At 43.1% G+C, this 21557-nt stretch overlaps 14 non-coding genes and 11 pseudogenes across 14 annotated transcripts; all 25 read left to right on the forward strand.

Moving 5' to 3' along the window:
* Window positions 1-447: 447 nt before the first annotated feature.
* On the forward strand, window positions 448-566 carry LOC142515360 (5S ribosomal RNA). The gene has a single exon (XR_012811210.1). It is a non-coding gene; the product is annotated as a 5S ribosomal RNA (ribosomal RNA).
* Window positions 567-1248: 682 nt separating this feature from the next.
* LOC142508657 (5S ribosomal RNA) lies at window positions 1249-1367 on the forward strand. Its single transcript, XR_012806863.1, has one exon. It is a non-coding gene; the product is annotated as a 5S ribosomal RNA (ribosomal RNA).
* A 553-nt stretch (window positions 1368-1920) lies between these two features.
* On the forward strand, window positions 1921-2039 carry LOC142517124 (5S ribosomal RNA). The gene has a single exon (XR_012812883.1). It is a non-coding gene; the product is annotated as a 5S ribosomal RNA (ribosomal RNA).
* A 595-nt stretch (window positions 2040-2634) lies between these two features.
* Window positions 2635-2753, forward strand: LOC142515363 (5S ribosomal RNA). The gene has a single exon (XR_012811213.1). It is a non-coding gene; the product is annotated as a 5S ribosomal RNA (ribosomal RNA).
* Window positions 2754-3435: 682 nt separating this feature from the next.
* Window positions 3436-3553, forward strand: LOC142517011 (5S ribosomal RNA). Its single transcript, XR_012812775.1, has one exon. It is a non-coding gene; the product is annotated as a 5S ribosomal RNA (ribosomal RNA).
* A 683-nt stretch (window positions 3554-4236) lies between these two features.
* Window positions 4237-4355, forward strand: LOC142508715 (5S ribosomal RNA). The gene has a single exon (XR_012806919.1). It is a non-coding gene; the product is annotated as a 5S ribosomal RNA (ribosomal RNA).
* Window positions 4356-5038: 683 nt separating this feature from the next.
* Window positions 5039-5157, forward strand: LOC142509963 (5S ribosomal RNA). Its single transcript, XR_012808107.1, has one exon. It is a non-coding gene; the product is annotated as a 5S ribosomal RNA (ribosomal RNA).
* Window positions 5158-5926: 769 nt separating this feature from the next.
* Window positions 5927-6044, forward strand: LOC142515549 (5S ribosomal RNA). Its single transcript, XR_012811388.1, has one exon. It is a non-coding gene; the product is annotated as a 5S ribosomal RNA (ribosomal RNA).
* Window positions 6045-6726: 682 nt separating this feature from the next.
* On the forward strand, window positions 6727-6845 carry LOC142512338 (5S ribosomal RNA; annotated as a pseudogene).
* Window positions 6846-7375: 530 nt separating this feature from the next.
* Window positions 7376-7493, forward strand: LOC142511873 (5S ribosomal RNA; annotated as a pseudogene).
* Window positions 7494-8105: 612 nt separating this feature from the next.
* Window positions 8106-8223, forward strand: LOC142516154 (5S ribosomal RNA). Its single transcript, XR_012811965.1, has one exon. It is a non-coding gene; the product is annotated as a 5S ribosomal RNA (ribosomal RNA).
* A 621-nt stretch (window positions 8224-8844) lies between these two features.
* LOC142512372 (5S ribosomal RNA) lies at window positions 8845-8963 on the forward strand (annotated as a pseudogene).
* Window positions 8964-9626: 663 nt separating this feature from the next.
* LOC142509016 (5S ribosomal RNA) lies at window positions 9627-9745 on the forward strand. Its single transcript, XR_012807209.1, has one exon. It is a non-coding gene; the product is annotated as a 5S ribosomal RNA (ribosomal RNA).
* Window positions 9746-10409: 664 nt separating this feature from the next.
* On the forward strand, window positions 10410-10527 carry LOC142509257 (5S ribosomal RNA). The gene has a single exon (XR_012807441.1). It is a non-coding gene; the product is annotated as a 5S ribosomal RNA (ribosomal RNA).
* A 680-nt stretch (window positions 10528-11207) lies between these two features.
* On the forward strand, window positions 11208-11326 carry LOC142516785 (5S ribosomal RNA). The gene has a single exon (XR_012812561.1). It is a non-coding gene; the product is annotated as a 5S ribosomal RNA (ribosomal RNA).
* Window positions 11327-12008: 682 nt separating this feature from the next.
* Window positions 12009-12127, forward strand: LOC142512341 (5S ribosomal RNA; annotated as a pseudogene).
* Window positions 12128-12789: 662 nt separating this feature from the next.
* LOC142517064 (5S ribosomal RNA) lies at window positions 12790-12908 on the forward strand. The gene has a single exon (XR_012812825.1). It is a non-coding gene; the product is annotated as a 5S ribosomal RNA (ribosomal RNA).
* A 684-nt stretch (window positions 12909-13592) lies between these two features.
* LOC142510664 (5S ribosomal RNA) lies at window positions 13593-13710 on the forward strand (annotated as a pseudogene).
* A 683-nt stretch (window positions 13711-14393) lies between these two features.
* On the forward strand, window positions 14394-14512 carry LOC142509490 (5S ribosomal RNA). Its single transcript, XR_012807661.1, has one exon. It is a non-coding gene; the product is annotated as a 5S ribosomal RNA (ribosomal RNA).
* A 681-nt stretch (window positions 14513-15193) lies between these two features.
* Window positions 15194-15312, forward strand: LOC142512282 (5S ribosomal RNA; annotated as a pseudogene).
* A 1382-nt stretch (window positions 15313-16694) lies between these two features.
* Window positions 16695-16813, forward strand: LOC142510742 (5S ribosomal RNA; annotated as a pseudogene).
* Window positions 16814-17495: 682 nt separating this feature from the next.
* On the forward strand, window positions 17496-17612 carry LOC142512873 (5S ribosomal RNA; annotated as a pseudogene).
* Window positions 17613-18291: 679 nt separating this feature from the next.
* Window positions 18292-18408, forward strand: LOC142512557 (5S ribosomal RNA; annotated as a pseudogene).
* Window positions 18409-19082: 674 nt separating this feature from the next.
* On the forward strand, window positions 19083-19200 carry LOC142512526 (5S ribosomal RNA; annotated as a pseudogene).
* A 671-nt stretch (window positions 19201-19871) lies between these two features.
* On the forward strand, window positions 19872-19990 carry LOC142512884 (5S ribosomal RNA; annotated as a pseudogene).
* The last annotated feature ends 1567 nt before the right edge of the window (window positions 19991-21557 follow it).

The raw sequence follows: 21557 nt of genomic DNA on the forward strand, positions 1-21557 counted from the left end.
GATTTTCCGATTCTGTTAATCTTCCGTTTCCTTGAGAAATCTTCTAAGGAAGTTTGAAATTCGATTTCGGTTCCATTTTATAGTATACCAAGCATAATAATAGTTTTACATTCGCTATTTTCTTTTTCTTATTTTTTTTCTATTTTCTGGGAACATTTAGCGATTTTTATTGTCGTGAGCCGGTTCTGTGCAGAAGGATATGACGAAGATTACTCCGGAGATGGTTAACTCATTAAAAACAATTATTTCGAATGTTTTAGCCATAATTTACGTAAACAGTCGCGACACGAGGACTGCCCAGGGAGGTCACCAATCCTAGCTCTGCCATCGCGCCAGAAGGCTTAACTTCATGGTTTTTATTGGGCGAGAGCAGTACCGCGTGTTGTCCATCGCCGCCTGCTCCACACGTACTCGAGGGATATAAGAATAAAAATCCCACTCAATGTCGGGTGCGATCATACCAGCACTAATGCACCAGATCCTATCAGAACTCCGAAGTTAAGCATGCTAGGGCGAGAGCAGTACTAGGATGGGTGACCCCTTGAGAAGTCCTCGTGTTGCACCCCTTTTCGTGTTTTTCTATTTTTGGTTTCTTGTTGACATACGATTTTTGGCTCAAATCATCTGAATCTCGATCGGGACCAGATAAGACATGTGAAATCAACGTAGCTCGGGCACTGCCAGATTTGAACAAAATTGTAGCCTAATTTGATTGTAAACGGGCGAACGAACGAGACTCATTACTCCGCGATGATTTGACGAGATTTTAGCCGAATTTCTTCTCTAAGACACTCTAATTTGAGATTTTTCGCTTCTGTTAAGCTTCCGTTTCCTCGAGTAATCCGCTTAGGAAGTCCGAAATTCAATTCCGGTTCCATTTTATCTTATCCCAGGCATAATAATAACTTTAAATTCTCTATTTTTTTTCCTATTTTTTTTTCTATTTTCTGGGAACATTTAGCGATTTTTGTTGTCGTGAGCCGGTACTTTGCGGAAGGGTATAACGCAGATTACTCTGAAGACGGTTAACTCATTAAAAACAATTATTTCGACTGTTTTATCTATAATTGACGTAAACGGTCGCGACACGAGGACTTCCCAGGGAGGTCACCCAACCTAGCTCTTCCATCGCGCCAGAACGCTTAACTTCATGGTTCTGATTGGGCGAGAGCAGTGCCGCGTGTTGTCCATCGCCGCCCGCTCCACACGTACTCGAGGGATATAAGAATAAAAATACCACTGAATGTCGGGTGGGATCATACCAGCACTAATGCACCGGATCCCATCAGAACTCCAAAGTTAAGCGTGCTTGGGCGAGAGCAGTACTAGAATGGGTGACCCCCTTGGAAGTCCTCGTGTTTTTCTATTTTTGATTACTTGTTGACAGAAAATTTTCGGCTCAAATCATCAGAATCTCGGTCGGGACCAGATAAGACATGTGAAATCAACGTAGCTTGGGCACTGCCGGATTTTGACAAAATTGTAGCCTAATTTGATTTTAAACGGGCAAACGAACGAGACTCATTCCTTCGCAATGAGCTGGCGAGATTTTAGCCGAATTCCTTCTCTAAGACCCTCTAATTTGCGATTTTCTGCTTCTGTTAAACTTCTGTTTCCTTGAGAAATCCGCTTAGGAAGTCTGAAATTCGATTCCGGTTCTATGCGGAAGGGTATGACGCAAATTACTCCGGAGACGATTAACTCAATAAAAACAAATATTTCGACTGTTTTAGCCATAATTTACGTAAACGATCGCGACACGAGGATTTACCAGGGAGTGTCACCCATCTTAGCTCTTCCATCGCGCCAGAACGCTTAACTCCATGGTTCTGATTGGGCGAGAGCAGTGCCGAGTGTTGTCCATCGCCGCCTGCTCCTACGTACTCGATGGATATAAGAATAAACATCCCACTCAATTTCATGTGCGATCATACCAGCACTAATGCACCGGATCGCATCAGAACTCCGAAGTTTATCGTGCTTGGGCGAGAGCAGTACTAGGATGGGTGACCACCTGGGAAGTCCTCGTGTTGCACCCCTTTTCGTGTTTTTCTATTTTTGATTACTTGTTAATAGACGATTTTCGGCTCAAATCATCTGAATCTCGATCGGGACCAGATAAGACATGTGAAATCAACGTAGCTCGGGCAATGCCGGATTTTGACAAAATTGTAACCAAATTTGATTGTTCCGCAATGAGCTGGCGATATTTTAGCCGAATTCCTTCTCTAAGACACTCTTATTTGCAATTTTCCGCTTCTTTTAAGCTTCCGTTTCCTCGAGAAATCCGCTTAGGAAGTTCGAAATTCGATTTCGGTTCCATTTTATCTTATCTCAGACATAATAATAGCTTTACATTCGTTATTTTCTTATTCATAATCTTTTTCTATTTTCTGGGAACATTTAGCAATTTTTGTTGTCGTGAGCCGGTTCTGTGCGGAAGGGTATGACGCAGATTACTCCGGAGACGGTTAACTCATTAAAAACAATTATTTCGACTGTTTTATCAATAATTTACGTAAACAGTCGCGACACGAGGACTTTCGAGTGAGGTCACCCATCCTAGCTCTACCATCGTGCCGTCCGCTCCACACGTACTCGAGGGATATAAGAATAACAATCCCACTAAATTTCGAGTGCGATTATACCAGCACTAATGCACCGGATCCCATTAGAACTCCGAAGTTAAGCGTGCTTGGGCGAGAGCAGTACTAGGATGGTTGACCCCCTTGGAAGTCCTCGTGTTGCACCCATTTTCGTGTTTTTCTATTTTTGATTACTTGTTGACATTCGATTTTTGGCTCAAATCATCTAAATCTCGATCGGGACCAGATAAGACATGTGAAATCAACGTAGATCGGGCACTGCCGGATTTGGACAAAATTGTAGGCTAATTTGATTGTAAACGGGCAAACGAACGAGACTCAACACTCCGCAACGAGGTGGCGAGATTTTAGCCTAATTCCTTCTCTAAGACCCTCTAATTTGAGATTTTCAGCTTCTGCTAGGCTTCCGTTTCCTCGAGAAATCCGCTTAGGAAGTTCGAAATTCGATTCCGGTTCCATTTTATCTTATCTCAGGCATAATAATAGCTTTACATTCGCTATTTTCTTCTTCTTATTTTTTTCTATTTTCTGGGAACATTTAGCAATTTTTGTTGTTGTGAGCCGGTTCTCTGCGGAAGTGTATGATATAGATTACTCTGGAGACGGTTAACTCATTAAAAACAAATATTTCGACTGTTTTAGCCATAATTTACGTAAACGATCACGACACGAAGATTTACCAGGGAGTGTCACCCATCCTAGCTCTTTCATCGCGCCAGAACGCTTAACTTCATGGTTCTTATTGGGCGAGAGCAGTGCCGAGTGTTGTCCATCGCCGCCCGCTCCTACGTACTCAAGGGATATAAGAATAAACTTCCCACTCAATGTCGGGTGCGATCATACCAGCACTAATGCTCCGGATCCCATCAGAACTCCGAAGTTAAGCGTGCTTGGGCGAGAGGAGTACTAGAATGGGTGACCCCTTGGAATTCCTCGTGTTACACTCCTTTTCGTGTTTTTCTACTTTTGATTATTTGTTGACAGACGATTTTCGGCTCAAATTATCTGAATCTCGATCGGGACCAGATAAGAAATGGGAAATCAACGTAGCTCGGGCACTGCCGGATTTTGACAAAATTGTAGGCTAATTTGATTGTAAACGGGCAAACAAACGAGACTCTTTACTCCGCAACGAGGTGGCGAGATTTTAGCCTAATTCCTTCTCTAAGACCTTCTAATTTCAGATTTTCAGCTTCTGTTAGGCTTCCGTTTCCTCGAGAAATATGCTTAGAATGTTCGAAATTCGATTCCGATTTCATTTTATCATATCCCAGGCATAATAATAGCTTTACATTCGCTATTTTCTTCTTCTTAATTTTTTTTTATTTCCTGGGAACATTTAGCGATTTTTGTTGTCGTGAGCCGGTTCTGTGCGAAAGGTTATGACGCATATTACTCCGGAGACGGTTAACTCATTAAAATCAAATATTTCGACTGTTTTGGCCATAATGTACGTAAACGATCGCGACACGAGGATTTACCAGGGAGTGTCACCCATCCTAGCTCTTCCATTGCGCTAGAACGCTTAACTTCATGGTTCTTATTGGGCGAGAGCAGTGCCGAGTGTTGTCCATCGCTGCCCGTTCCTACGTACTCAAGGGATATAAGAATAAACTTCGCACTCAATGTCGGGTGCGATCATACCAGCACTAATGCGCTGGATCCCATCAGAACTCCAAAGTTAAGCTTGCTTGGGCGAGAGCAGTATTAGGATGGACGACCCCCTGTGAAGTCCTCATGTTGCACCCCTTTTCATGTTTTTCTATTTTTGATTACTTGTTGACAGACGATTTTCGGATCAAATCATCTGAATCTCGATCGGGACCAGATAAGACATGTGAAATAACCGTAGCTCGGGCACTGCCGGATTTTGACAAAATTGTAAACTAATTTGATTGTAAATGGGCAAACGAACGAGACTTATTACTCCGCAATGAACTGACGAGATTTTAGCCGAATTCCTTCTCTAAGACCCTCTAATTTGCGATTTTTCGCTTTTGTTAAGCTTATGTTTGCTCGAGAAATCCGCTTAGGAAGTTCGAAATTCGATTCCGGTTCCATTTTATCTTATCTTAGGCATAATAATAGCTTTACATTCGTTATTTTCTTATTCTTAATTTTTTTCTATTTTCTGGGAACATTTAGCGATTTTTGTTGTCGTGAGCCGGTTCTGTTCGGTAGGGTATGACGCAGATTACTCCGGAGACGGTTAACTCATTAAAAACAATTATTTCGACTGTTTTATCCATAATTTACATAAACAGTCGCGACACAAGGACTTCTGAGGGACGTCACCCATCGTAGCTCTGCCATCATGCCAGAACGCTTAACTTCATGGTTATGATTGGGCGAGAGAAGTGCCGGGTGTTGTCCATCGCCGTCCGCTCCACACGTACTCGAGGGATATAAGAATAAAAATCCCACTGAATGTCGAGTGCGATTATACCAGCACTAATGCACCGGATCCCATCAAAACCCCGAAGTTAAGCGTGCTTGGGCGACAGTAGTACTAGGATGGGTGACCCATTAAGAAGTCCTCGTGTTGCACCCCTTTTCGTGTTTTTCTATTTTTGATTACTTGTTGACAGACGATTTTCGGCTCAAATCATATGAATCTCGATCGGGACAAAATGAGACAATCTTATTTTTTTTTCTATTTTCTAGGAACATTTAGCGATTTTTGTTGTTGTGAGCCGGTTCTATGCGGAAGGGTATGACTCAGATTATTCCGGAGACGATTAACTAATAAAAAACAATTATTTCGACTGTTTTAGCCATAATTTAAGTAACGATCGCGACACGAGAACTTCCCAGGGAGGTCACCCATCCTAGCTCTTCCATCGCGCCAGAACGCTTAACTTCAAGGTTCTGATTGAGCGAGAGCAGTGCCGCGTGTTGTCCATCGCCGCCCGCTCCACACGTACTCGATGTATATAAGAATACAAATCCCTCTCAATGTCGGGTGCGATCATACCAGCACTAATGCACCGGATCCCATCAGAACTCCGAAGTTAAGCGTGCTTGGGCGAGAGCAGTACTATTATGGTGAGCCGCTTGTGTACGGAAGGGTATGACACAAATTAGTCCGGAGATGTTTAACTCATTAAAAACAATTATTTCGACTGTTTTACCTATAATTTACACAAGGAGTCGTGACACGAGGACTTCCCAGGGAGGTCACCCATCCTTGCTCTACCATCGCACCAGAACGCTTAACTTTATGGTTCTGATTGGATGAGAGCAGTGGCACGCGTGTTGTCCATCGCCGCCCGCTCCACACGTACTCGAGAGATATAAGAATAAACATCCCACTCAATGTCGGGTGCGATCATACCAGCACTAATGCACCGGATCCCATCAGAACTCCGAAGTTAAGCGTGCTAGGGCGAGAGCAGTACTAGGATGGGTGACCCCTGGGATGTCCTCGTGTTGCACCTTTTTACGTGTTTTTCTATTTTTGATTACTTGTTGACAGACGATTTTCGGCCCAAATCATCTGAATCTTGATCGGGACCAGATAAGACATGTGAAATCAACGTAGCTCGGGCACTGTCGGATTTAGACAAAATTGTAGCCTAATTTAATTGTTAACAGGCAAATGAACGAGACTCATTGTTCCGCAATGTGCTGGTGAGATTTTATCCTAATTCCTTCTCTAAGACCTTCTATTTTGCGATTTTCCCTTTTGTTAAGCTTCTGTTTCCTCGTGAAATCCGCTTAGAAAGTTTGAAATTCGATTCCGGTCCCATTTTATCGTATCCCAAGCATAATAATAGCTTTACATTCGATTTTTTTCTTATTCTTATTTTTTTCTATTTTCTAGGAACATTTAGCTATTTCTAATGTCGTGAGCTGGTTCTGTGCGGAAAGGTATGACGTAGATTACTCCGGAGACGTTTAACTCATTAAAAACAATTATTTCGACTGTTTTACCCATAATTTACGTAAACGGTCGTGACACGAGGACTTCCCAGGGAGGTCACCCATCCTAGCTCTGCCATCGCGCCAGAACGCTTTACTTTATGGTTCTGATTGGACGAGAACAGTGCCGTGTGTTGTCTATCGCCGCCCGCTTCACACGAACTCGAGGGATATAAGAAAAAAAATCCCACTCAATTTCGAGTGCGATCATACCAGCACTAATGTACTGGATCCCATCACAATTCCGAACTTAAGCCTGCCTGGGCGAGAGAAGTACTAGGATTGGTGACCCCCTGGGAAGTCCTCGTGATGCACCCTTTTTTCGTGTTTTTCTATTTTTGATTACTTGTTGACAGACGATTTTCGGCTCAAATCATCTGAATCTCGATCGAGACCAGATAAGACATGTGAAATCAACATAGCTCAAGCAATACCGGATTTGGACAAAATTGTAGCCTAATTTGATTCATGTTCCATTTTATCGTATCCCAGGAATAATATAAGCTTTACCTTCGCTATTTTCTTCTTCTTATTTTTTTTTGTATTTTTTGGGAACATTTAGCAATTTTTGTTGTCGTGAGCCGGTTCAGTGCGGAAGGGTATAACGTAGATTACTCCGGAGACGGTTAACTCATTAAAAATAATTATTTCGACTATTTAGCCATAATTTACGTAAACGGTCGCGACACGAGGACTGCCCAGAGAGGTCACCCATCCTAGCTCTGCCATCGCGCCAGAACGCTTAACTTCATGGTTCTGATTGGAAGAGAGCAGTGCCGCGTGTTGTCAATCGTCGCCCGCTCCACACGTACTCAAGGGATATATGAGTAAAAATCCCAATCAATGTCTGGTGCGATCATACCAGCAATAATGCACCGGTCGCATAAAAACTCTGAAGTTAAGCGTGCTTGGGCTAGAGTAGTACTAGGATGGGTGACCCCCTGGGAAGTCCTCGTGTTGCACCCTTTTCGTGTTTTTCTATTTTTTTTATTACTTGTTGACAGACGATTTTCAGCTCAAATCATCTGAATCTCGATCGGGACCATATAAGACTTGTGAAATCAACGTAGCTCGGGCACTGCCGGATTTGGACAAAATTGTAGCCGAATTTGATTGTAAACGGACAAACGAACGATACTCATTACTCCGCAATGAGCTGGCGAGATTTTAGCCGAATTCCTTCTCCAAGACCCTCTAATTTGCGATTTTTCGCTTCTGTTAAGCTTCCGTTTCCTCGAGAAATCTGCTTAGGTAGTTCAAAATTTGATTCCGTTTCCATTTTATCGTATCCCAGGCATAATAATAGCTTTACATTCGCTATTTTCTTCTTCTAATTTTTTTTCTATTTTTTGGAAACATTAAGCGATTTTTTGTTGTCGTGAGCCGGTTCTGTGCGGAAGGGTATGACGCAGATTACTCCCGAGACGGATAACTCATTAAAAACAATTATTTCGACTCTTTTAGTCATAATTTACGTACACGGTCGCGACAAGAGGACTGCCCAGGGAGGTCACCAATCCTCGCCGCCCGCTCCACATGTACTCGAGGGATATAAGAATAAACATCCCACTCAATGTCGGGTGCGATCATACCAGCACTAATGCACCGGATCCCATCAGAACTCCGAAGTTAAGCGTTCTTGGCGAGAGCAGTACTATGATGGGTGACCCCCTGGGAAGTCCTCGTGTTGCACCCCTAATCGTGTTTTTTTATTTTTGATTACTTGCTGACAGACTATTTTCGGCTCAAATAATCTGAATCTCTATCGGGACCAGATAAAACATGTGAAATCAACGTAGCTCGAGAAATGCCGGATTTGGACAAAATTGTACACTAATTTGATTGTAAACGTGGAAAGGAACAAGACTCATTGCGATTTTCTGCTTCTGTTAAGTTTCCGTTTCCTCGAGAAATTCGCTTAGGAAGTCAAAATTCGATTCCGTTTCCATTTTATCGTATCCCAGATATAATAATAGCATTACATTCGCTATTTTCTTCTTCTTATTTTTTTTTATTTTCTGGGAACATTTAGTGATTTTTGTTGTAGTGAGCCGGTTATGTGCGGAAGGGTATGACGCAGATTACTCCGTGGACAGTTAACTCATTAAAAACAATTATTTCGACTGTTTTAGCCATAATTTACGTAAACGGTCGCGAAACGAGGACTTCCCTGGGAGGTCACCCATCTTAACTCTGCCGTCAGCTAGAACGCTTAACTTCATGGTTCTGATTGGGCTAGAGCAGTGCCGCGTATTGTCCATCGCCGCCTGCTCCACACGTACTCGAGGATATAAGAATAAGCATCCCACTCAATGTCGGGTGCGATCGTACCAGCCCTAATGCACCAGATCCCATCGGAACTCTGAAGTTAAGCTTGATTGGGCGAGAGCAATACTAGGATGGGTGACCCCCTAGGATGTCCTCGTTTTGCAACCCTTTTCGTGTTTTTATATTTTTGATTACTTGTTGACTGACGATTTCGGCTCAAATCATCTGAATCTCGATCGGGACCAGATAAGACATGTGAAATCAACGCAGCTCGGGCACTGCTGTATTGGGACAAAATTGTAGCCTAATTTAATTGTAAACAGGCAAACGAAAGAGGCTCCTTTCTCTGCAATGAGCTTGCGAGATTTTAGCCAAATTCCTTCTCTAAGACCCTCTAATTTTCCGCTTCTGTTAAACTTTCGTTTTCTCGAGAAATCCGCTTAGGAAGTTCGAAATTCGATTCCAGTTCCATTTTATCGTATCCCGAGCATAATAATAGCTTTACATTCGATATTTTCTTCTTCTTATTTTTTTATCTATTTTCTGGGAACATTTAGCGATTTTTGTTGTCGTGAGCCGGTTCTGTGCGAAGATTACTCCGGAGACGGTTAACTCAGTAAAAACAGTTATTTCAACTGTTTTAGCCATAATTTACGTAAGTGGTCGCGACACGAGGACTGCCCAGGGAAGTCACCCATCCTCGCTCTGCCATCGCGCCAGAACACTAAACTTCATGGTTTTGATTGGACGAGAGCAGTGCCGCGTGTTGTCCATCGCCGACCACTCCACACGTACTCGAGGGATATAAGAATAAACATCCCACTCAATGTCGGTTGCGATCATACCAGCATTAATGCACCGAATCCCATCAGAACTGCGAAGTTAAGCGTGCTTGGGAGAGAGCAGTACTAGGATGGGTGACCCCCAAGGAAGTCCTCGTGTTGCACCCATTTTCGTGTTTTTCTATTTTTGATTACTTGTTGACAGACGATTTTCGGCTCAAATAATCTGAATCTCGATCGGGACCAGATAAGATATGTGAAATAAACGTAGCTCGGGCACTGCCGGATTTGGACAAAATTGTAGGCTAATTTGATTGTAAACGGGCAAACGAACGAGACTCATTACTCCGCAACGAGGTTAGGAGATTTTAGCCGAACTCCTTCTCTAAGACCCTCTAATTTGCGATTTTCCGCTTTTGTTAAGCTTCTGTTTTCTCGAGAAATCAGCTTAGGAAGTCCGAATTTCGATTCCGGTTCCATTTTATCGTATCCCAGGCATAATAATAGCTTTACATTCGTTATTTTCTTCTTCTTATTTTTTTTTCTATTTTCTGGGAACATTTAGCGATTTTTGTTGTCGTGAGCCGGTTCTGTGCGGAAAGGTATGACACAGATTACTCCGGAAATGGTTAACTCAGTAAAAACAATTATTTCAACTGTTTAAGCCATAATTTACGTAAACGGTCGGAGATCACCCATCCAAGCTCTTCCATCGCGACAGAACGCTTTACTTCATGGTTCTGATTGGGCTTGAGCAGTGCCGAGTGTTGTCCATCGCCTCCCGCTCCACACGTACTTGAGAGATATAAGAATAAACATCCTACTCAATGTCGGGTGCGATCATACCAGCACTAATGCACCGCATCCCATCAGAACTCCGAAGTTAAGCATGCTTAGGCGAGAGCAGTACTAGGATAGGTGACCCCTGGGAAGTCCTCGTGTTGCACCCCATTTCGTGTTTTTCTATTTTTGATTACTTGTTGACAGACGATTTTCGGCTCAAATCATCTGAATCTCGATCAAGACCATATAAGACATGTGAAAACAATGTAGCTCGGGCACTGCCGGATTTGGACAAAATTTTTTCCTAATTTGATTGTAAACGGGCAAACGAACGAGACTCATAACTCCGTAACGAGGGTGGCGAGATTTTAGCTCATTTCCTTTTCTAAGACCCTCTAATTTGCGATTTTACGCTTCTGTTAAGATTCCGTTTCCTCGAGAAATTCGCTAAGAAAGTCCGAAATTCGATTCCGATTCCATTTTATTGTATCCCAGGTATAATAATAGCTTTACATTCGCTATTTTCTTCTTCTTTTTTTCTATTTTCTGGGAACATTTAGCGATTTTTGTTGTCGTGAGCCGGTTCTGTGCGGAAGGGTATGATGCAGATTACTCCGGAGACAGTTAACTCATTAAAAACAATTATTTCGACTGTTTTATCTATAATTTACGTAAACGGTCGCAACACGAGGACTTCCCAGGGAGGTCACCCATCTTAGCTCTGCCATCACGCCAGAACGCTTAACTTCATGGTCCTGATTTGGCGAGAGTAGTGCCGCGTGTTGTCCATCGCTGCCCGCTCCACACGTACTCGAGGTATATAAGAATAAAAATCCCCCTCAGTGTCGGGTGCGATCATACAAGCACTTATGCACCGGATCCCATCAGAACTCCGAAGTTAAGCGTGCTTGGGCGAGAGCAGTACTAAGATGGGTGACCCCCTGGGATGTCCTCGTGTTGCACCTTTTTACGTGTTTTTCTATTTTTGATTACTTGTTGACAGACGATTTTCGGCTCAAATCATCTGAATCTTGATCGTGACCAGATAAGACATGTGAAATCAACGTAGCTCGGGCACTATCGGATTTAGACAAAATTGTAGCCTAATTTGATTGTTAACAGGCAAATGAACGAGACTCATTGTTCCGCAATGTGCTGGTGAGATTTTATCCTAATTCCTTCTCTAAGACCTTCTATTTTGCGATTTTCCCCTTCTGTTAAGCTTCTGTTTCCTCGTGAAATCCGCTTAGAAAGTTTGAAATTCGATTCCGGTTCCATTTTATCGTATCCCAAGCATAATAATAGCTTTACATTCGATTTTTTCTTATTCTTATTTTTTTCTATTTTCTAGGAACATTTAGCTATTTCTAATGTCGTGAGCTGGTTCTGTGCGGAAAGGTATGACGTAGATTACTCCGGAGACGTTTAACTCATTAAAAACAATTATTTCGACTGTTTTACCCATAATTTACGTAAACGGTCGTGACACGAGGACTTCCCAGGGAGGTCACCCATCCTAGCTCTGCCATCGCGCCAGAACGCTTTACTTTATGGTTCTGATTGGACAAGAAAAGTGCCGTGTGTTGTCTATCGCCGCCCGCTTCACACGAACTCGAGGGATATAAGAAAAAAAATCCCACTCAATTTCGAGTGCGATCATACCAGCACTAATGTACTGGATCCCATCACAATTCCGAACTTAAGCCTGCCTGGGCGAGAGAAGTACTAGGATTGGTGACCCCCTGGGAAGTCCTCGTGATGCACCCTTTTTTCGTGTTTTTCTATTTTTGATTACTTGTTGACAGACGATTTTCGGCTCAAATCATCTGAATCTCGATCGAGACCAGATAAGACATGTGAAATCAACATAGCTCAGGCAATACCGGATTTGGACAAAATTGTAGCCTAATTTTATTGTAAACGGGCAAACGAACGAGACTCATTTTCCGCAATGAGCTGGCGAGATTTTAGCCGAATTCCTTCTCTAAGACCCTCTAATTCGCGATTTTCCGCTTCTGTTAAGCTTCCGTTTCCTAAAGAAATCCGCTTAGGCGAAATTCGATTAATGTTCCTTTTTATCGTATCCCAGGCATAATCATAGCTTTACATTCGTTATTTTATTCTTCTTATTTTTTTCTATTTTTTGGGAACGTTTACCGATTTTTGTTGTCCTGAGTCGGTTCTGTGCGGAAGGATATGATGCAGTTTGCTCCGGAGACGGTAAAATCATTATAAACAATTATTTCTACTGTTTTAGCCATAATTTACGTAAACGGTCGCAACACGAGGACACCCATCCTAGCTCTGCAATCGCGCCAGAACGCTTAACTTCATGGTTCTGTTGGGCGAGAGCAGTGCCGCGTGTTGTCTATCGCTGCCCGCTCCACTCGTACTCGAGGGATATAAGAATAAAAATCCCACTCAATGTCGGGTGCGACCATACCAGCACTAATGCACCGGATCCCATCAGAACTCCGAAGTCAACCGTGCTTGGGCTAGAGCAGTGCTAGGATGGGAGACCCCCTGGGAAGTCCTCGTGTTGCACCTCTTTTCGTGTTAATCTATTTTTGATTACTCGTTGACAGACGATTTTCGGCTCAAATCATCTGAATCTCGATCGGGACCAGATAAGACATGTGAAATCAACGTAGCTCGGGCATTGCCGGATTTGGACAAAATTATTTGCTAATTTGATTGTAAACGGGCAAACGAACGAGACACATTACTCCGCAATGAGCTGGCGAGATTTTAGCCGAATTCTTTCTCTAAGACTCTCTAATTTGCGATTTTCCGCTTCTGTTAAACTTCTGTTTCCTCGAGAAATCCTCTTAGAAAGTTTGAAATTCGATTCCTGTTCCATTTTATCGTATCTCAAGCATAATAATAGCTTTACATTCGATATTTTCTTCTTCTTATTTTTTTCTATTTGCTGGGAACATTTAGCTATTTTGTTGCCGTAAGCCAGTTCTGTGCGGCAGGGTATGACGATGATTACTCTGGAGACGGTTAACTCATTAAAACAATTATTTCGACGGTTTTAGCCATAATTTAGGTAAACGGTCGCGTCACGAGGACTTCCTAGGAAGGTCACCCATCCTAGCTCTGCCATCGCGCGAGAACGCTTTAACTTCATGGTTCTGATTGGGCGAGAGCAGTGCCGCGTGTTGTCCATCGTCGCCCGCTCCAGACGTACTCGAGAGATATAAGAAGAATAAACATCCCACTCAATGTCGGGTGCGATCATACCAGCATTAGTGCACCGGATCCCATCAGAACTCTGATTTTAAGCGTGCTTGGGCAAGAGCAGTACTAGGCTGGGTGACCCCTTGGAAGTCCTCGTGTTGCACCCTTTTCGTGATTTTCTATTTTTGATTACTTGTTGACAGCCAATTTTCGGCTCAAATCATCTGAATCTCGATCGGGACCAGATAAGGCATGTGAAATCAACGTAGCTCGGGAACTGCCGGATTTGGACAAAATTGTAGCCTAATTTGATTGTAAACGGGCAAACGACGAGACTCATTACTCCGCAATGAGCTGACGAGATTTTAGCCGAATTCCTTCTCTAAGACCCTCTAATTTGCGATTTTCTGCTTTTGTTAAGCTTCCGTTTCATCGAGAAATCCGCGTAGGAAGTTCGAAATTCGATTCCTGTTCCATTTTATCGTATACCAGGCATAATAATAGCTTTACATTTGCTATTTTCTTCTTATTAATTTTTTCTATTGTTCTGGGAACATTTAGCGATTGTTTGTTGTCGTGAGCCGGTTCTGTGCGGCAGTGTATGACGTAGATTACTCCGGATTCGATTAACTCATTAAAAACAATTATTTCAACTGTTTTAGCCATAATTTACGTAAACGGTCGCGACACGAGGACTTCCCTGGGAGGGTCACCCATCATAGCTCTACCATCGCGCTAGAACGCTTAACTTCATGGTTCTTATTGGGAGAGAGCAGTGCCGCGTGTTGTCCATCGCCGCCCGCTCCACACGTACTCGAGGGATATAAGAATAAAAATCCCACTCAATGTCGGGTGCGATCATACTAGCACTAATGCACTGGATCCCATCAGAACTCTGAAGTCAACCGTGCTAGGGCTAGAGCAGTACTAGGATTGGTGACCCCCTGGGAAGTCCTCGTGTTGCACTCCTTTTCGTGTTTTTCTATTTTTGATTACTTGTTGACAGACGATTTTCGGCTCAAATCATCTGAATCTCGATCGGGACTAGATAAGACATGTGAAATCAACGTAGCTCGGGCATTGCCGGATTTTGTCAAAATTGTAGCCTAATTTGATTGTAAACGGGGCAAACGAACGAGACTCATTGCTCCGCAATGAGCTGACGAGATTTTAGTCGAATTCCTTCTCTAAGACCCTCTAATTTGCGATTTTCCGCTTCTGTTAAGCTTCTGTTTCCTCGAGAAATCCGCTTAGGAAGTTCTAAATTTGATTCTTGTTCTATTTTATCGTATCTCAGGCATAATAATAGCTTTATATTCGCTATTTTCTTCTTCTTATTTTTTTTCTATTTTCTGGAACATTTAGCGATTTTTATTGTTGTGAGCCGGTTCTGTGCGGAAGGGTATGACGCAGATTACTCCGGAGACGGTTAACTCATTCAAACAATTATTTCGACTATTTTAGCCATAATTTACATAAACGGTCGCGACACGAGGACTTCCCAAGGAGGTCACCCATACTAACTCTGCCATCGCGCCAGAACGCTAACTTCATGGTTTTTATTGGGCGAGAGCAATGCCGCCTGTTGTCCATCACCGCCCGCTCCACACGTACTCAGGAGATATAAGAATAAACATTCCACTCAATGTCAGGTGCGATCATACCAGCAATAATGCACCGGATCCCATCAGAACTCACGAAGTTAAGCGTGCTTGGGCAAGAGCAGTGCAAGGATGGGTGACCCTTGAGAAGTCCTCGTGTTGCTCCCCTTTTCGTTATTTTCGTGTTGGACAAAATTGTAGCCTAATTTGATTGTAAACGGGCAACGAACGAGGCTCATTGCGGATCTAGACTTTAGCCGAATTTCTTCTCTGAAGCCCTCTAATTTACGATTTTCCACTTCAGTTAAGCTTCCGTTTCATCGAGAAACCCGCTTAGGAAGTTCGAAATTCGATTCCTGTTCCATTTTATCGTATCTCAAGCATAATAATAGCTTTACATTCGCTATTTTCTTCTTTTTATTTTTTTTTCTATTTTTCTGGAACATTTAGCGATTTTTGTTGCCGTGAGCCGGTTCTGTGCGGAAGGGTATGACGCAGATTACTCCGGAGACGGTTAACTCTTTAAAAACAATTATTTCGACTGTTTTAGCTATGATTTACATAAACGGTCGCGACACGAGAACTTCCCAGGGAGGTCACCCATCCTAGCTCTGCCATCGCGCCAGAACGCTTAACTTCATGGTTTCTGATTGGGCGAGATCAGTGCCGCGTGTTGTCCATCGTCGCCCGCTCCACACGTACTCGAGAGATATAGAATAAAAATCCCACTCAATGTCGGGTACGATCATACCAACACTAATGCACCGGATCCCATTAAAACTTCAAAGTTAGCGTGCTTGGGGCGAAGAGCAGTACTAGGATGGGTGACCCCCTGCTAAGTCCTCGTGGATGCACCCCTTTTCTTGTTTTTCTATTTTTGATTACTTGTTGACAGACGATTTTCGGCTCAAATTATCTGAATCTCGATCGAAACCAATAATGACATGTGAAATCAACGTAGCTCGGGCACTACCGGATTTGGACAAAATTGTAGCCTAGTTTGATTGTAAACGGGCAAACGAACGAGACTCATTACTCCGCAATGAGCTGGCGAGATTTTAGCCGAATTCCTTCTCTAAGACCCTCTAATTTGCGATTTTCCGCTTCTGTTAAGCTTTCATTTCATCGAGAAATCCTCTTAGGAAGTTCGAAATTCGATTCCTTTCCATTTAATCGTATCTTAGGAATAATAATAGCTTTACATTCGCTATTTTCTCTTTTTATTTTTTTCTATTTTCTGGGAATATTTAGCGATTTATATTGCCGTGAGCCGGTTCCAGTGCGGGAACGGTAAGGGTGTGACAAAGATTACTCCGGAGATGGTTAACTCATTAAAAAACAATTATTTCGACAGTTTTTAGCCCTAATTTACGTAAACGGTGGCGACCCGAGGAACTTCCCAGGAAGGTGACCCATCCTAGCTCTGCCATCGCGCCAGAACGCTTAACTTCATGGTTTCTTATTGAGCGAAAGCAGTGCCGCGTGTTGTCCATCGTCGCCCGTTCCACACGTACTCGAGAGATATAAGAATAAACTTCCCACTCAATATCGGGTGCGATCATACCAGCACTAATGCACCGGATCCAATCAGAACTCCGAAGTAAAGCATGCTTGGGCAAGAGTAGTACTAGGATGTCTGACCCCCTGGGAAGTCCTCTTGTTGCACCCCTTTCGTGTTTTTTTCTATTTTTGATTTAATTGTTGACAGTCGATTGTCGGCTCAAATCATCTGAATCTCGATCGAGACCAAATAAGACATGTGAAATCAACGTAGCTCGGGCACTGCCGGATTTGGACAAAATTGTAGGCTAATTTGATTGGTAAACGGGGCCAAACGACCGAGAATCATAACTCCGAAATGAGCTGGCGAGATTTTAGGCGAATTCCATCTCTAAGACCTCTAATTTGCGACTTTCGCTTCTGTTAAGCTTCCGTTTCCTCGAGAAATCTGCTTAGAAGTTCGAAATTCGTTTTCCTGTTCCATTTTATAGTATCCAGGCATTAATAATAGCTTTACATTCGCTATTTTCTCTTCTATTTTTTTTCTATTTTCTGGGAACATTTAGCGATTTTTGTTGCTGTGAGCCGGTTCTGTGTGGAAGGGTATGACGCGAGATTACTCCGGAGACGGGTTAACTCATTAAAACAATTATTTCGACTGTTTAGCCATAATTTACGTAAACGGTCGGGACCAATGACTTCCCAGGAAGGTCACCCATCCTGGCTCGGCCATCGCGCCAGAACGCTTAACTTCCTGGTCTGATTGGGCGAGTGCACGTGCCGCGTGTTGTCCATCGTCGCCCGCCTCCACACGTACTAGAGAGATATAAGAATAAACATCCACTCAATGTCGGTGCGATCATAACTGCACTAATGCACCGGATCCATCAGAACTCAGAAGTTAAGCGTGCTTGGTGAGAACTGTACTAGAATGGGTTGACCTCTGGGAAGTCCTCGTGTTGCACCCCTTTCCATGTTTTTCTATTTTGATTACTTGTTGACATACGATTTTCGGCTCAAATCATCTGAATCACGATCGGGACCAGATAAGACATTTGAAATTAGCGTAGTTCTGGCACTGCCGATTTGACAAAATTGTAGTCTAATTTGATTGTAAAACGGGCAAACGAACGAGTCTCAATACTCCGCAATGAGCTGGCGAGATTTTGGCCGAATTCCTTCTCTAAGACCCTCTAATTTGCGATTTTCCGGTTCTGTTAAGCTTCCGTTTCCTCGAGAATCCGCTTAGGAAGTCCAAAATTCGATTCCGGTTCCATTTTATCGTATCCCAGGCATAATAATAGCTTTACATTTGCTATTTTCTTATTCTTATTTTTTTTTCTATTTTCTAGGAACATTTAGCGATTTTTGTTGTCGTGAGCCGGTTCTGTGCGGAAGGGTATGACGCAGATTACTCCGGAGATGGTTAACTCATTAAAAACAATTATTCGACTGTTTTATCCATAATTTACGTAACGGTCGCGACAAGAGGACTTCCCAGGGAGGTCACCCATCCTAGCTCTGCCATCGCGCCCAGAACGCTTAACTTCATGTTCTGATTGGGCGAGAGCAGTGCCGCGTGTTGTCCATCGCCGCCCGCTCCACACATACTCGAGGGATATAAAAATAAACATCCCACTCAATGTCAGGTGCGATCATACCAGATTAATGCACCGGATCCCCTCAGAACTCCGAAGTTAAGCGTTCTTGACATGAGCTGTACTAGGATGGGTGACCCCTTGGGAATTCCTCGTGTTGTATCCCTTTTCTTGTTTTTCTATTTTTGATTAATTGTTGACAGACGATTTTCGGCTCAAATCATCTGAATTTCGATCGTGACCAGATAAGACATGTGAATCAAGTAGCTCAGGCACTGCCGGATTTGAACAAATTGTAGCCTAATTTGTTTGTAAACGGGCAAACGAACGAGACTCATTACTTCGCAATGAGCTGGCGAGATTTTAGCCGAATTCCTTCTCTAAGACCCTCTAATTTGCGATTTTCCGCTTCTGTTAAGCTTCCGTTTCCTCGAGAAATCCGCTTAGGAAGTCCGAAATTCGATTCCGGTTCCATTTTATCGTATCCCAAGCATAATAATAGATTTACATTCGCTATTTTCTTATTCTTATTTTTTTTCTATTTCTAGGACATTTAGCGATTTTTGTTGTCGTGAGCCGTTCTGTGCGGAAGGGTATGATGCAGATTACTCCGGAGATGGTTAACTCATTAAAAACAATATTTTCGACTGTTTTAGCCATGATTTACGTAAACGTCGCGACAGGAGGACTTCCTAGGGAGGTCACCCATCCTAGCTCTGCCATCGCGCCAGAACGCTTAACTTCTTGGTTCTGATTGGGCGAGCAGTGCCGCGTGTTGTCCATCGCCGCCCGCTCCACACATATTCGAGGGATATAAGAATAAACGTCCCACTCAATGTAAGGTGCGATCATACCAGCATTAATGCACCGGATCCCCTCAGAACTCCGAAGTTAAGTGTGCTTGGACGATAGCTGTACTAAGCTGTGTGACCTCCTGGATTTCCTCGTGTTGCACCCCTTTTCGTGTTTTTCTATTTTTGATTAAATGTTGACAGACGATTTTTCGGCTCAAATCATCTGAATCTCGATCGGACCAAATAAGACATGTGAATCAAAGTAGCTCAGGCACTGCCGGATTTGGACAAAATTGTAGCCTAATTTGATTGTAACTGGAAAACGACGATCATACTCTCCGCAATGAGCTGGCGAGATTTTAGCCGAATTTCTTCTCTAAGACCCTCTAATTTGCGATTTTCCGCTTCTGTTAAGCTTCCGTTTCCTCGAAAATCCGCTTAGGAAGTCCGAAATTCGATTCAGGTTCCATTTTATCGTATCTTAGGCATAATAATAGCTTTACATTCGCTATTTTCTTATTATTATTTTTTTTCTATTTTTTGGAGCATTTAGCGATTTTTGTTGTCGTGAGCCGGTTCTTGCGCGGAAGGGTATGACGCCGATTACTCCGGAGATGGTTAACTCATTTGAAACATTATTTCGGCTGTTTTAGCCATAATTTACGTAACCGTCTAGACACGAGACTTCCCAGGAGGTCACCCATCCTATCTCTGCCATCGCGCAGAATGATTAACTTCATGGTTCTGATTGGGCGAGAGCAGTGCAGCGTGTTATCCATCGCCGCCCGCTCCACTCATACTCGAGGGATATAAAATAAACATCCTACTCAATGTCAGGTGCGATCATACAATCACTAATTCTCCGCATCCCCTCAGCACTTCGAAGTTAAGCGTGCTTGGGCGAGTGAATTACCAGGATGGGTGAGCCCTTGGGAATTCCTCGGTTTGCACCTCTTTTCGTGTTTTTCTATTTTTGATTAATTGTTGACAGACGATTTATGGCTCAAATCATCTGAATCTCGATCAGGACCAGATAAGACATGTGAAATCAACTTATCTCGGGCACTGCCGGATTTTGACAAAATTGTAGCCGAATTTGATTGTAAACGGACAAACGAATGAGACTCATTACTCTGCAATGAGCTGGCGAGATTTTAGCCCGAATTCCTTCTCTAAGACCCCTCTAATTTGCGATTTCCGCTTCTGTTAAGCTTCTGTTTCCTCGAGAAATCCGCTTAGGAAGTTCGAATTCGATTCCGGTTCCATTTTATCGTATCCCAGGCATAATAATAGCTTTACATTCGCTATTTTCTTCTTCTTATTTTTTTTCTATTTTTTGGTAACATTTAGCAATTTTTGTTGTCGTGAGCCGGTTCTGTGTGGAATGGTATGACGCAGATTACTCCGGAGACGGTTAACTCATTAGAAAAAATTTTTTCGACTGTTTTATCCATAATTTACGTAAACGGTCGTGACACAGGACTTCCCAAGGAGGTCACCCAACCTAGCTCGGCCATCGCGCCCGAACGCTTAACTTCATGTTTTGATTGGGCGGAGCAGTGCCGCGTGTTGTCCATCGCCACCCGCTCCACACGTACTCGAGGGATATAAAATAAATCCCACTCATGTCGGGTGCGATCTTACCACACTAATGCACCGGATCCCATCAAACTCCGAAGTTATGTGCTTGGGCGAGAGCAGTACTAGATGAGTGACCCCCTGGGCTGTCCTCGTGTTGCACCCCTTTTCGTGTTTTTCTATTTTGTGATTACTTGTTAACAGACGATTTTCGGCTCAATCATCTAAATCTCGATCGGGACCAGATAAGACATGTGAAATCAACGTACTCGGGCGCTGCCGAATTTGACAAAATTGTATTCTAATTTGATTGTAAACGGGCAAACGAACGAGACTCATTACATCGCATGAGCTGGCGAGATTTTAGCCAAATTTCTTCTCTAAGACCCTCTAATTTGCGATTTTCTGATTCTTTTAAGCTTCCTTTTCCTCGAGAAATCCGCTTAGGAAGTCCAAAATTCGATTACGGCTCCATTTTACGTATCCAAGGCATAAATAGCTTTACATTCGCTATTTTCTTATTCTTATTTTTTTCTATTTTCTGGAACATTTAACGATTTTTGTTGTCGTGAGCCGGTTTTTGGGCGGAAGGGTATGATGCATATTACTCCAGAGAGGTTACTCATTGAAAACAATTATTTCGACTGATTTAGCCATAATTTAACGTAAACGGTCGCGACACGAGGACTTCTTGGGAGTCACCCATCCTAGCTCTGCCATCGCGCCAGAAGCGCTTAATTCATGGTTCTGATTGGACGAGTTGCAGTGCCGCGTGTGTGTCCATCGCCGCCCGCTCCACACATACTCCGAGGATATAGAATAAAAATCCCACACTCAATGTCGGTTGCGATCATACCAGCACTAATGCACTGGATCCCATCAAAACTCCGAAGTTAAGCATGTGAAATCAACGTATCTCGGACACTGCCGATTTGGAAAAAAA

This window comes from Primulina tabacum, chromosome 10, assembly GCF_025594145.1.
Source record: "Primulina tabacum isolate GXHZ01 chromosome 10, ASM2559414v2, whole genome shotgun sequence".
Taxonomy (NCBI): Eukaryota; Viridiplantae; Streptophyta; class Magnoliopsida; order Lamiales; family Gesneriaceae; genus Primulina; species Primulina tabacum.